The sequence below is a fragment of the Pteropus medius genome, unplaced genomic scaffold, assembly GCF_902729225.1.
Source record: "Pteropus medius unplaced genomic scaffold, Ma_sr-lr_union100, whole genome shotgun sequence".
Taxonomy (NCBI): Eukaryota; Metazoa; Chordata; class Mammalia; order Chiroptera; family Pteropodidae; genus Pteropus; species Pteropus medius.
In genome coordinates, this window is record NW_024349800.1 from 8,211,643 (window position 1) to 8,227,918 (window position 16,276).

A 16,276-nucleotide genomic window follows, 5' to 3' on the forward strand; every position below is an offset into this window, starting at 1 on the left:
AACATTTTCCTTTAAACAACAGTGTACCAAAATTACTTAAAATATTTTAAAAACTAATTTGCAAACCTAAATTTTTCCTGTCTTCAATAAAATTGTATTTCTTGCATTTCTATGCCTTTCTGGCATTAGATTTTGCATAGTGTTGCCAAAACCCCATGTTTTTCTCTAGTTTTTAATATGAGAATATTTGACAATTTCACCTCCTATTTCCCATAACATCATGGGCCCTATATGAAAAAATATCCATTATTTCCCAAAAGCATCTTTGCATTCCAAAAGGGTAGCAACTTTTGTGAAGATAATCAATGTTTTAAAAGTTATTACACTTTTACTTGCCAGGATTATACCTGCACAAATAAAAGAGCCATTCTAATGCTGCTATATAACCTAAGAAGATTAATTAACAACAACAACAACAACAACAACAATAAGGAAGAGGAAGGAGAAGACAAATAACAATAGTCCTAACTAACCAGCAACTATATTTTCATTAATTATGTGACAAATGGAAAGAGAGACTATGCTATATGCAAACCTCTCTTAAACACAGATGGCATTTTGGCTTTAATGGTGTCTGTAACCCAATTCAATCTATTAGACAAAATGCCTCTCATGTGATAAGTTTGGGAGGATGGAAGAATCTGAAGGAAAATGTATGCTAAGTGCATCATGACTCTTACTATGGCATTCTTGCATTTTCTTTAAGAAATTTTGAAGTCACAAGAATGTCAGAGACTAAAATGAGAGTGGATACTTCTGTTGAAATGTCCCTTTGAAAGTTAATCTTGAATTGGCAATAATTTTGCCATCCATAGCCCACTTTCTGGATCTTGAAGTGGACAGAACATAAAGATGAGAAATTTGCATGAGAATATTAAATCAGGAAATTTTGAAAAAATTCTGGATAAAGTTTTAGGTTATAGAATTCAGGGCTATGGAATTCAGTTGTGAATTTCACGACCTGCCCAGACACAGGTACAGTTCAAATAGGGACTTTAACCAGCCCATGTTTAGTTTCCCAAAATTCTTCATAGGTTTGTATTTATCCTGGAAGCATAGATGCTCTTTTATAGTTTGTTTTTCTATAGGGAAACTATTTTCCAATTAGTCTGCTTGGAGAAAGAGGATTTTTTTCAAAAAATAATTTGCATAAGACCCCTATGTATTAACAGAAACCTAATTGATGTCTCTGTGATAATAGTAACAATTTCATAATTTTTTTGGCTAAATTATTTATCTATGACTTTAGAAATTTGCCTCCTTCTCTCTCCCCCCCAAATATATGTGTATATATATGTGTATATATATATATATATACACATATATATACACATATAATTGTATATATATAAACAGTTGTTTGACATTTGAAATATTTCTATGTGCCATTTATTGAATAAGAAAGAAAATAATAAAAATAGATCAGTTCAAGTATTATTTAGAGTATTAGCCATACCTAGACACAGTCAAAGTGAAATGTATATCTAAGGTATTCAACCAGTCAACTTAGAGATTTTCTATATTAAACTTTTCATTGAGGGAGAAATAAAACAAAGCATTACTGAGAGTTTACTCATTCTTTCATCCTCCATCTTCAATTGCTTGCTTAAACAATACTTACACTTCTGTTAGTTGGGCAACACATTCACTCTTGTTGCCAAAAAGACAGAACATCTAAAATCTGTTTTTAAGCAGTGTCACTTTTTCAAAGTAATAGGCACAACAAGAAGAAAAGAAACATCTGCTATCTGCAGATTTTTTTTTTCTTTCCTCCCAACATCAATCTAGCAAGTATTTGGCAAGCAGCTCCTTGCACTCTAAGTCACAGAAATGTCAAAAGGAGAGTAGAAATGAGAGTAGATACCTCTGTTGAAATGTCACTTTGAAAGTAAATAAAATCAATTGAAAAAAAGGCCATCTAAAAACAAGAAACTTAGTGGTAAGGAGATGAGTTGCACTACATGCTTGGGTAGCTGAAGTAGCCACATACAGAAATGATACTTTTTCCCCAAAACTTGCATTATAGTTATTTTTCGAATAGTAAAAGATGATAGACATAAACAGAAATTTAAAATTCAGTGGCACTTACTGCCTTGAAATTGATTAAGACTACTTTCTATTGAGACTAAAATAGTATTTTAAATGAAAACATTTATTATATGTGAAAAACCTTAAGGCTTTTCTATTTATAAAATTGCCTTCAGAAATAAGTGTTAGGTGTCAGAAGATTTCACTATGCGGTACGTTTATAATACAGAATCTCTGGATTTTAATTTTTCAGCTCCATCTCTTGGCTCTGTTGACTGGGAGCTTGTTTAAATTCTCAGTGCCCAAATTTCTGATCAGTAAATTTTGACAGTAATAATACTGGACTTTTGTGACTTTAAAAACGAAACACTTAGAATTATTCCTAGTAAGCCTGAGTACTCAGTGATGTTGGCTTATCATTATTAATTAAAGTACCCTAATGAGTTAGTACCATTCCTTCCATCATAAACCTATAAATAAAGAAGCAATTTCCTCTTCTGATTTTTATTTACTGTATTGCTGGTGTGACCAAAGGTGTTGATCCCTAAGGAAACAGTTAAGTGTTGTATAAACATACTCTTTACAGAGATATCAGTAAACCTGTTAAAAATGGAATGGATTTAAGAGTATAACCCAAAACTCGGTGATTAAAGCTGTTATGTAGTAAACAAAGAAATAAATGTAGCAAAATTAAAGTCATTCTGATTGAGAGAAGAAATGATCAAGGAATCATTATTGGATGGTTTGATGAAGTGATACAGCACTTATTATCTAGAGCTAGTGCTGAAAACTCCAGCTCTCTAAAGAATCTCTGTCATGTTTGCTTATTTAATTTCCAAACTCATCATCTACAGTTAACACCCTTGTCTAACTCATTCAATCTTTCATTCACATTATGCAGATTTTGCATATGTGGACGAAATAGCAAGAAACAGAATAACCTCAGATGATTTGTTTGGGAGTCTAAGGACAAATTTATGTGGTCCTTTTTATTAAAGACTACTTTTTGAAAAAAAAATTGTTTAACTTCTAACTTTTAACTTGTTCACTACATCTTCTGTTCCCTGCATTCCTTTTTGTCAGTTCTGAAACATGGTGCAGGCCATATAAAAATGGAAAAGGTCTATGAAGTGTCTCTTCTCCTTGGCAAGGACTCTGGTTTCTTCTATCCTCAATATTTAAGTGGATACAAATGGATCTGAACCTTTAAAAACCAATATCTGTTCTTTAGTAGAATTGCCCCTTTAAAAAAAAAACAAACAAAACTTGAAGTAAATTTTCCTTTGTATTTTGCTAAAATGAGATTCCTAGGGAAGTTCAATACTTGCATTCCCGAAGCTGTAGTAAATCAGCCTGGAGACAACGCTATATTCAAGTTTTCAGAACCACACGTGATTCATGCCTTTTTTCATGGATAAAAATCTTCTAGCATTAATCTCCCGCCAGACAAACTTTGTTGAGGTATCCGAGAGTGGGTCATCTTACAGTCGACCAGATAAGTCAAAACAGAGCCACTGGCCTTTTCAGTCTGTATTCCTCTTTGCCTCTTACTCTTATCCACATACACAATACTTTCTTTGCAGAAAGAATGCCGGAACGTCTCAACACAGGCGACTTCTGCTGCTGTTTTGATAAGATACTGCAGAGGAGTTTCATTTACTGAGTGTTTAATATCAGATCTAGGAGGTCGTGTGCTGAAACAGCACTGCCTTTATTGGGGAGACTTGAAGTCTGTTTTTTAGGATGATTATTTTTAAATTCAACACATATTATACTGTTAGAAAGACCATTATATACGATAGATCCAGAAAAAATTTATCTGTTAACATGCTGCTGTTCAGGAAGCCTGCCTGATGAAGAGGGAAAAAGAGAAGGCGAAACTCCAAATCCTCTACTGAGTAATGTCTGAAGAGAGGTAAGTAGCTCTTTGGTTGGCTGGACTATTGTCTGCTAATGTTCTGCTTTTTCTTTCTCACACATTGAGAACGTTTAATTCCTTTATTCTGTGGTCTTTCCTCCTTGATCTAGATCTATTATTAGTACAAATCCATGTCTTGAATCATTATTAAAATTATAATAGTAAAAAGTATTTTATTATTATAAAGATATTTTATTATAAATGTGATAATTATAAATGATATAGTTATCGCATATAATTATAATTTTCTTCTAATGTCATTTTATATTAAAACACTGCTACCCTCTAGGCATATCGGATTACTTATGATTCTATAAAAATGCCTTGTAATTTTTATTACTTTTTTATTTGCACAGATTTCTTGATCTAAATTGCTCTTTACCCTTTCACTACTTTTGAATCTTATTCATCCTTCAAAGCCCAGTTTAAATATAATTGCTTATATAGAGAGCTTTGTTTGATGCCCTTAATCAAATATATTTCTCTCCTTGTGTTACCATAGTATTTTATTGTACATTATAGTATTCTGCCCAGTTTGCTTTGTACTTTAAATATATGAGCAATATACTACTATACCACTTAATAAATGTTAAGAAATTTTAATGATAAAATTAACACATTAAGTAAGATTTTAAAATATTCAAAATTATGTGAAGAAAATAAGATGGTTCCGTAGTTACCTGCTGGAAAACACAGAAGATATAAGCAATATATACATCAATCAGAAACTCAGAGCTAGGTTTGGAGTGGCACGGCGTTGGTCGGTGTTGTTTTGATTTAAAAATAATAGTATAAGGGTTAAATGAGGATTGAACCCTTTTCTGAATCATTTGTAGGAGAAGCTTTTACAAATAGTCCTGTCCCTAGGTGATGAAACTTCTTTGGTAAAGTAGATATATTATAGATATCTTAAATACTTAATTTAACTCACGCAGTTTTGAGATTTTATGTTCATCAAGCAAACATTTTATTGTGATATGCCTTCCTGCAAAGGTTTCCTAGAGAGAAAAGAAATTTATCATGTCACTATTGAGTCTTGAGGTCTGTGTGGCAAGAATGTTCTATTGCATAGAAATCCATTGACCTTCTGCTTGCACATCAGATTCATGAATTTGGTTAACAATATTTTTTTGGATCTACAAAAGGCTAGAAAGTGGTGCGTGCATCCCAGCAAACTTACTGTGATTCTTCTTGAAGGTAAGCTGACAGTAGTTAAATCCTGCAAAGAAGTTGTGATATTGATATTTAAGACTTCAATAATATTTATAATTTATATATTTTTAACATAATTAGTTTGACATTTCTTCCTTGGTTCTGTGTCTTACTTATGTTTGTTAAACCAGTGCTTAACACGAATCTTGATCTATAGTCCTTCGATAAATGTTTACTGAATTAAGTCTGTGTGTCTGATATGCTCTGTTATTGTCAAATTTATCCCAGTTCTTGATGGTTAAGCTATTCACTCATTTATTGATTCAAAATATGTCATATGCCTTTCAAGTACTAGGTAAGCATTTACATGCATATAATTTTTAAATTACGTAGCTCCTCAGAAACAGATAAACTTACCTAATGATCCATCTATAATATTTAGTTTTATTTAGTAAATCAGAAACTGATTTCCCCACAATGTCCTTCTTTATTTTTTACTAATAAAGACATTAAATTGTGTCTGTATAAATGGCCACACAACTGCATTTCTTAGTCTTAATATCAGCATTATTGAGCCATGTGACTAAATCCAGGCTAATGGAACTGAACAGAGAGTGCTGAGTTTAACTTCTAAGCTGAATCATTAAAGGGCAGGAGTATGCCTTTCAATGTCTCTCCTATCCTTTCTTCTGGTTGAAATATAGATTTGATAAATGGAATTTTGGTTTCTCTTTGATTATGAAATAGAAGCAATGTGTTGAGGGCCTCAAATTAATAAGATACAAAGATCTTGGATAACTAATATAATCAAACCACTGTTAATATAATCAAACCATTTCATCAATGAGCTATTAAGTAAAAGAGAAATTAAATTTTAACATATATTAGCTACTGCTCTTTGGTCTTTATAATATCAACTTATCCAGAACACATATAGCTATAAAAATCATAATTAAAAATTATAATTAGATAAAAATAGATAAATAGATAAATAGATGATGAATGAGTGGATGGATGGATGATTAGATAGATTGATAGATAATAGACATATAGATGATAGATGATAGATGATAGATAGATAGACAGATAGATCAAAATAAAATATAATCTTTTCAAATTAGCCTATGAAAATAATCTCATTCAACAATGATCTCATTTATCTATTAATTTGTTATATTTCTTTTCTAGAAGAAACTAATTTTTTTTTTGCTTATCCACATTTCCTGTGCCCTATTCTCAAGTATACACACTATTTCTAGCAAACAATCACGAGTATCTTGTGTATTCAGCCTTCTATTGCTTAAATAGTCACTCAATTTGTCCCCAAGGATACATTTGACCTAATGCTAAAAGAAATTCCACTTTGTCTTACACAACTACTTTGATTGTCTATATGATAGTCACAAATTCAAATTTGACCTATACATTATAATGTCACAGTCATTTCATATATAGCGATTGCCTACATAAAATTCTAATTTTATGTAAAACAGCAAAACAGCAAAACACAGGAAGATTAGTAAGAATTTAGATTATAAGTTAACTTGGTCCTTCACCATTTATTGAGAGCTTACTAAATATGTAAGTCCTTCTTCTGAAGAAATAAATCAAAGATTTTTTTTTTTCAATTTTCTACTCTCCAAAAGTTCATATTTAAGTAAGTTAATAAATGCACAACAATTACAATGCAATGAGTGCTATAAAGAGGACACGTACTGAGTATTAATGGGCTCACAAAAGAAGGACTTAACTCTGCCTGTGGTCATAGAAGTTTCCCCGAGAGGTGACATTCTGTGAATGAACTGGGGAATCCTTTTGAATTCACCTAATATGCAAGAAGAAATCATTTTAGCAAAGGCACTGAGGTTTGGAAAATGTGACAAGTTTGGCAAATGGTGCAGAGTACAGCCTGGATAGAATAAGGGCATATGGCAAGGTAAAAAAAAAAAAAAATGGTGAATCTTAAGTTGAATCCTTAATGGTGAATCTTTGTCAAGCATGCTTTAAAGTGTGCCTTTGTGCTATAAGCAGGGAAACTGTAGACTGTGAGCATTTGGAGGATAGAAGGATCATGACATAATCAGATTAATGTTTTGGAAAGATTAGTCTGGCAGCAACATGGAGAGCAACATGAAAAATGGACCGAAGCAAGGACAAGGACAGGGTTTTCGCTGAAAGATATGTTTTCTTGCTTTTGAGATAATTCGTTATGAAGTCTGGAGGGTAGAGTTACATGCAGTCAGGTGCAGGGTTACATACAAGAATGTAGAAGCTTTTAAGATTATCTAGTTCTGCCATTTAATCAAGCTTAAATTCCCCATATACCATCCCCAACAAGTATTTATCTATTTGTTTAAAGATCAGGAAAGCCAGTAAATTAACTCAGTACTCTTCCCAACAGCCTATTATATTTTTTAATCTTTGAACAATTATGACTTTTACTAAAACGTCATTGTAACCAAGGTCAGAATATTCATGCTGTCATTCTTTTCTTTTAACTTCTTTGATGATTAGCAGCCTCATTTTCCCTTTCCATCCTCAACATCCAAACCATCCAAAGAGAATGTGTTTATCCTCCTTGGCTCTCAATTTCTTCATATATATATATATAATTAAGCTGCACAGAATGAATGTGTTGATTAGGGTAGACTTGTGATATCATAATAAAGAGTATTCATTTAATAGAGTAAATAGAATTTTGCACCATCTTAAGAAATGGGTTAAGTAAATCCAGTGACAGAGGAGTTACTTGCCTCCTATGGATAATGTATGACTTGAGTAATGTATATACTTTCAAAACAAAAGAATAGCATCATATTTTTAAGGAAATATGGATAATAAAAGCCAAAAATAACTAAGGACAACAATTTAAAACCAATACTTTTAAGTTATTAAGAATGTCTTTAATCTGTTAATTTTTTATTAAAAATTTGCACAACAATGTGAAAAGTACTATTTGAGATATTACAACATATTTGTTTTATGTGAATACTTTTAATTGACAAGAGGATAGAAGAAAAAAAAAAAACCTAGTTCTGGAACCAAACATGAAAAATGACATATAAGTTGATAATTTCTAAATTACCAATCTTAAAGGTATGAACTATGAGCTACTATATATAGTTATAGACATATATTAACAAACATTTTAAAGATATAGAAATGAATGTTTTCAGAAGTTTAAAGTATTCAAGGTAAAATATAAATGATATAACACAAACGCAAATCCAGTTCTTTCAATTTCAAACTCCATGCTTTTAAATAATATATTATATTCTCTGAGTTAAAAGAAAGTAAAGAATCAATAATAGAAGCGTTCCATAGCCTCTTTATTGGTTACAGATTTGCTTTCTAGGTATAGTCTTATTTTTACTGGGCAAAGGGAACTAGAACCTGCTTTTCCTGTACCTGAAAATGTTCTTATGTGACGGTGATATCAGTTTTCATTGGAAATAGTTATAAAGATTGCTTCATGAAATCTGTGTTTGAGTTTACTGTTAACATAAAAATGTTACCCAACATATTATTAGTATCCTCAGTATATATAAATTTCCATTATTAAAATTTGTATGAAAAACAAAACCAGAAACATCACTTAAAGTGAATTCAGGAAGCTAGAAGAGAGAACTTTCACATATGTGTCACTCAACATACACTGCTGATCACAACGGGAGTGGTGTTATGTTGCATCCCCAACAGGAAGTGATACTACTTTACCACCTCAGCAGAAGAAAGGAAAGATACCTTCTTATCCAGGATCAGCTCAAACACTGGGAGACTGCTGTAGTCAAGCCAAAGAAAAGTCACTATACATTGGAGGAACTTCCAATTTTCTCCAATAGACTCTTCATTTGCAAGTCCACACAAGAATGCTCCTTTCCTTTGTTTCTCTGGACTTCGGTGTGGTTTGCCATTTGCAATTCTTCGCTGTTTCAGAATAAACCCATTCTGGCTATTCGTTTAAGGTCAACAGTTTCATGAAACATATTTTTTAGGTAAGACTTTGATTCTGGAAAAAAGTAATTATGTAGCAGGAACATGCATTGCTGTTCATTTGGTTATCAATAATCTCAATATTAAATCTGATTTTATTTGAGAAAAAATGATTGTAAAAATCTACATATTTGTGTTCTTTTTAAATCTTTGTCTAATTTCTGTTTCTTAAAATTTTTATTTTTAGTTATATAAAATAGTTATCCATGCAAAGTATGCATCAAATAGGTTATCATCTATATAAATACATACCTAAGTGAGTATTTAAAGAGGAAGAAATCTGGACAAAGGAAATCGTGACATGTAAATTTAAAATTAATGTTCAATTGTAATTTTATATTTTCATAGAATTTTAAAATATTAGTATATCTATTAAATAAAAAAATCTTATGATCTTAAAAATATGCCTTGTAGTAACATATATATGATTAAGAAATGGTGGTATCCATGGTAATTAAAATTACTTTAGAGTGTCATTTAAGAATAAAGTTTAATATAAAATAAATGCATTCATATGAGTATAATTAAAAGCCTATCCACACAAGGCAAAGAAAAAAAATGTAACTGAGAAATAAAGCCATGTAAACTGCAAATTTCTATATAAATTACTTGGCATCCAAGTTTTGTTAAATATTTAATGTTTCTAGAGTGGGTTCCTGCTCATACATCTGTCTTTTTGCTTTTCTCTTTAGAAAAAGTGGAGCAGATGGGGACAGTGAGACAATATAAAGATAATTCTTCTTCCTGAATGTGAATTCACTAAATATTTAGGATCTTGGCAGCAGCAGTTATGTGCCATATACAGAATGATAGCCCAATAATCTCACCATCTATGGATGACAGCTGTTTTATATATTGGCATATTTATTTCAAACTTTTTTTACTCACACATTACAAACTTGAGACATACATGTACCTGTGTGTGTGGACATATGTGCATTTATTTGTATATGTGTGTCTGTGTGTCTGTGTTTCCAGATTTTCTTAATTAACATTGTTGCAAATATTTTCTAAATTTAATATTCTATTATATTAATATTCATAATTTATTTAACTATAAATTGTTAAACATTCTTTTTTTTGCCATTTAACTTGAGGATGAATATTAATCTTTGTGGAATAGCTAATGATATTCTTAACATAAACAGTTAATAGTGACTTAACTGGGGCCATGATAATAAAAATTTTAAGGTTCTTAACTTTTATCAAAATTTTAAGTGTGTATGTATGCATACATAAATAAAAGTAGAAAAATCAATATATCTCAGAAACAAGCACATTTTAGAAGTCCCTTTTTTAGATGGTAAAACTAAAATTGGTTGGATGATCATATATAACATTTAAACAGATCACTCCAATAATTTAATTAGTTCATCAGTAAATGAATGAAGATTTAAAAGTTTAAAGATAAAATGGACTCTGACATTAAACGAGCAATCACTGAGGTAAACTGCACTTACTTCATAGGGGTTTCTATTCCTATGGCCAAATCCAATTTCTTTAGATATAACTTGCTGATTTTAGAGACTAGGTGACATCAGAAGCTACAATTTAAACATTTAAACAATCAAATATTAACTCATATATTTAAAAATAATCATAAAATGAAATAGTAATAAAGAACAGTGCTGGTTTAACCACAGTTACAATAATACATTTACTTGGGCACAAATAAAATAAATCTGGAGAATCTTCATTCTTGTTTATTCTACATGATCTATGTAAAAGACATATCTGGTAGTTTTGAATATCTACTTATATAAAGATTTATTGTACAACAGATTTAAAAGTATCCATCAAAGAATAGATAATTCAAATGTTCTGAATACCCACAGATTCTATGAATCTCAGGTTTCAAACTCACCAAAAAAATAATCATATTATTTTATAGGTACTTAAAAAGGAAATATTGCTCCAGTAATAAAGGATTCTCTTTAAGAGCGGCAGAAATTGTTCTGGTGCCCACATCTAAGTACATTTTCTGACCCTTAGTAAACACTAAAATCCACTTAATAAAAATGCTTCGACTCTAAAAAGGCATATTCTACTATTATAAATTGTCTAATATAACTCAATCATTTGTACATGTGTACTGTTTGAAACAGGAATTCCAGACTAGAGACTTTCCTGGGAAATCTGCATCTAAAATTTCTGGACCTTCAAAATTCAGAGTAGAGTTCTAACTTAAGGGCAAGCCTAAAACATGACACATAATTACCGAAATTACCGAAAGAGAAATGTTCTGTACCTGTTAGCTAACTCAGTAGATAAGAGATGGATCTGGCTAGCCTAGAACAAATGCTTCATAATGGTACCTACCACTAAGAAAACATTTATTTTGATCCAGAATTATTTAAGCTACTTTTGATAAAACTTCACTGAATACAGGAACATTTTGGCGTTTATTACCCCATTAAATTCCCTCACTTTAGAAACATCTCCGTAAATAGTGTGGTGGGAAATACACTTTACTCCGCATTCACTCTCTGAAGTAGTCATTCATGATTTATTTGACCACTCTAGGGTTCAAGTTCTCTTATCTGAAAATGAGAATGCAAATCACTTTACAAATATAAAGCCTAGCATCAATGCTACTTTTAAAAATCTCATGATTCATTAAAACACTTCATCGTCTCTGTACCCCAAACCTCTATTAGGTGCTTAAGTGCCACCAGAGCTTTATCAACAAGTACTCATACACCACTCACAGGAAACATTCGCACTGTGAAGGGCATGTGTTCACACAGTAAATGCCAAATGTACAGAGCTTTAAATAATTATGGCACTCACATTTAAAATAGATCCCATTGTCAGGTTCAGTTAAGTACCAATTTTGAATGTGCATTTAACATCTATGCACCTATTTTACCTGCAAAACTGACAGAATTGCTAAATAGTATTAGAATACTTTTTTGCAACCAAAATTATTTTCACTGAGAGGTAACTGTATAGGAAGCACATAATAAAAAATGTAATTAAAAACTCAGGCATATAATTAACTATTAATTTTAATGCTGAAAATGCTACATATCATAGCTATCAGTGGATATATATGTGGTTGCTTTAATTAGTATGTTGAATATTTAAATTAAAGAAGGATTTTAGTCAAAAACACCTACAGCAGTATAAAACCATTGCTAGAAGTCAATATAAAACTTAAAATTAAACTAATTAGACCATATGGAGTATGTAAGAAAAGATTGATTAAACCTTGTCAGATTTTAAATGCCGTCTCAAGACCAGCTTGAACTTTTTATGACTTTAATGCACACATATTGCTAATTCACCTATTAAGCTTTTCTGTCTTCTAAACTAGCTGATTTTACTTTTAAGTTTACAAAGAACTAAAGTAAAAGAATTACTTAAATGATGAATCAATATGTTTCTATCGTTCTGGTGCTCTTTCCAATGTCAGTATCTGCTAAGACAGTACAGTGCATTAAAACTGTTTATTTGTTTTTTTTTCTTCTCTTTGGGTATGAAGAAGAGATTCAGTGAGCCTCATCCTTCTGCCATTTGAAGAAAGAGGGTCCACATATTATTAAGATATACCTCACAAGCTATTTACATTTCAGGGTTACTATTCATATAAAGAAAAAAAGAAGATTGAAATCAATTTACTAGTGATTGAGAAACCAGTATGTAAACCTTTTAAAAAAAATCTTGACTTTATGACTACTTAATAAGCTGAATTTTCCAGGGTATAAATATGTATGGGATATGAGGATGATACTTTTAAGATCTGGGTTGTATAACACTTTTACCAATCATTTTGGTCCAACATAGAACATCTTATTACTAACAAATCCAGAATATCTGTTTGGATCTGTATTAAAATTGATTTTACATGATGCCATTGCTGCATTCCTTATCTATTTTTATACATTTCTCACTATCATCCTGTTACATGTAAAACAAAAATGTAATTTTATAACATTTGAAATTGAATTGATAAATTGGGAAAATTGAAATTTTGAGAAAAAATATGTGAACAATTGCTGCATATTCTTAAATATATGTCTACTCCTTTTCAATTTGAATTCTCTTTTTAGAAACAATGCTATAGATAGACAGCCATTTTGGCCTTCAAATGTCTAACTTTTAAGAGGTTTAAGTAGTTAATTAAACTGACATTACAGAAGAAAACCTGATGAAAAACAGAAGACAAAAGTCCTGCAAAATACTAGATACTCTTAGAAAAATAAAACTTTATTTAAAAATAATAATTTTATCACATATGATTTTTCTAATATAAGTAATCATGGAGTTGTTATTTGTTTGGGCTCCTTGATGTCTTATTCTTCTAGTGGATTGTGGAACCAACACAAGTACTTAAATTTACACTACATGCTAGGGACTCTCAAACTTTTTCTCCCTTCATATTGTTTAGAAGAATTATATTTACACACTCTTGTCTGTGATATTCTTCATTTATTAATGTTACTTTCAACAAAAGTGGGCATGGATTGCTGTATAACTTAATACCGTCTACATTTCCCTTCCCATTCCCATATTTTAAAATACATGTGTTAGAACTGGCTGAATCTTATCTCCTTTAAATCTTCATAAATATGTTTCCAGGACCAGTGTGGTACATTCCACCAGAGCCTGTTAAAAATGTAGCATCTAATCCGCGGCCATGCCACCCTGAACATGTTCAATCCCGTCTGATTTCGGAAGCTAAGCAGGGTTGGGCCTGGTTAGTACTTGGATAGGAGACCACCTAGGAAGACCAGGTGTTGTAAGCATTAAAAAAAAAGTAGCATCAAGGCTCTTACTCAAATCCGCTTAATCGTTAGAGTTAAATACCAATGTTCCCTGGTCAACACAACTATGAGTAGTATTTCAGGATCAAACGAGACAAAGAACGTTAAAGTGTTCCAAGGAAATATCTTTGGCTGCTTCGTACCTAAGATGTTCAGTATGTGTGGTAATAATAGGTACTCAGAGTTTCATGTGCCCCTCTTAAATACAACAAATGACTACACCGTAAATGTAACATCATAAATGATACAAGAGAATGGTGTACCTTTGTCCTGCTGCTGAGCAGAAGAGCTACTTCTATTTAAGACAATAAACACTACTGGGAATTTTTAAAAAACATTAAACAACTGCATTGAACGAATCACTTTGGCCATAGGTGAGTGTTTTTCAAAATGCAGTAATGGCTTAATTATACAGATAAAATAGATTTTGAAAGATTGGTAAAGTCTCAGATGCTTGCAATATGTGATTTATTGTCCTCAAATTGATGATTAAAATTGTCAGATATAATTGTGCCAAAATTAATCTATTTGAGAAACACAATCAAAGCTCGTCAAATATGAAATGAATTTCTCATCTCTTTGTATTCAATGTCCATTCTTCTCTTTGAGTAAAAGAAGTAGATTTTCATAAATTAAACAAGTATGCATTAATTATACAACATTGTTCTCTAAAGTCAGTATATAAGAAGATGACTGAGTTGATGACAATAAAGGAGGCAACAAGATGAATTTCAGTCTCAAAATCCTCCGTGATAGGATTCACAACTACTTCTCTAGCTCCCTTTCATTCCTTGCCTGCTTCCTCACCTGGCACTTGCTATATTTTTAGAAGGACTAGACCCTTTCATGTCTCCCTGTTTTTGTCTATACTAAATCCTGTGCTAAGAATATCCTCTTTCTGGCTTCTTTCTTCCCATCATTCAGTTTGGAAATCTCTAGATTATTTTTTAAAACATAAATCAAATAAAATTCTCTCTGTAGCTTTTCTCGCAAGTCAAAGCCAACATCTACTATGTTGTAATATATATCCCTTGGTATATTTTATTATTATAGCATTTATCTTATATTGTAATAACACTTTACATGCCAACTTCTCCCATGAGACCAGGCACTTTAGAATACAGACAACAGAGCATCCTTTCTGTCACTCCATTAGCACAGGGCTCCATACAGTGTGCTCTCAACAATGATTTTTGAATGAAGGAATGAATTTTTCATTGATTAGGCATTAATCTCTCCATATAAACTTCCTTTCATTTTTTTTATTGCATGCCTTCTAGCAATGACAACAGCAACAAAATCAACAGACACTTATTGAGGATTTCTCTAGTGCTAGGCACCGTGCTAACAGCTTTACAATCATTATTTATCTTATTTAATGCTAAAAACAATCCTCTGAGGTGGGTACAATTATTATCCTCTTTTTAAGATAAAGAAACTAAAAAAAGGGATTACACATTTAGTAAATGGTAGTGTCAAGATCAAAACTCAAGTCTCCTGACACCAGCACTTGCTATTTTAAAAAAATGCTAAAGCAATATTTTACATGATTGATATGAGAGCTAATAAAATGCTTTAGCCATTGGCATAAATAGCAAAACATCTGAAAATAATCCCCTATTAAATGCAAAAATAAATGACTCCTCATAAGAAAGTTTTCACTGCTTTCCTCTTTCCCACCCTGCATTTCATTTATTAATGCATGTGGTTGTGATATAAAAAGGTTCCATTATTTACTCTGGTATTATTCTATTTATATATATCTATTTCACAAGTATATAGTCTTAATTTATCAACCATCCTACCCTTAAATATTTTGTTCAGTTAATGTATCCTATTGCCCTTCTAAGAACTTTGCATTTATTCTATAAAACCATATAATATAAAATGATTGAAATACTATTAATTTCAATAAAATAATTTTAGATAGTGCTTTAATGTCCTAACCTTTTATTTAAAGTTGACAAAAATAGTATTGACTTTCTTGCACATATATATCCCTATACAGAAAAAAATCTATTATATCTTATAATTTTCTTTTGTTTATATTAATGCATATGAAATTAACTTATAACAACATTATGTTTGCAGTGTTTCTGAATTAACAGAAGTAAATTGAATGAAAATTTAATCATCCATAGAAATCATGACAGTGTTCACCTATATGGCATAGAGATTGACTTGAATAAACAATGAAGACATATTTAAAGTGAAGAACATCTTGTATATTTTGACTGTTTCTTGGTCATCCAAAAATATATCTTTTCAACCTAATTACCCTTCTGTTATTATATTGCATTTTATTTTTCTTTCTCTCTGAAATTGGCTTTCCTTTTACACTATTGTTTTAACATTGTCTTTACGTTGTCTAAAGTGCTTTATAATATTAGAGTCAAAATTGAATTTATCTTAGCTAATT

The 16,276-nt window shown here is 31.1% G+C and overlaps 1 pseudogene; it reads left to right on the forward strand.

Moving 5' to 3' along the window:
• Positions 1-13,720: 13,720 nt before the first annotated feature.
• LOC120622575 (uncharacterized) lies at positions 13,721-13,839 on the forward strand (annotated as a pseudogene).
• The last annotated feature ends 2,437 nt before the right edge of the window (positions 13,840-16,276 follow it).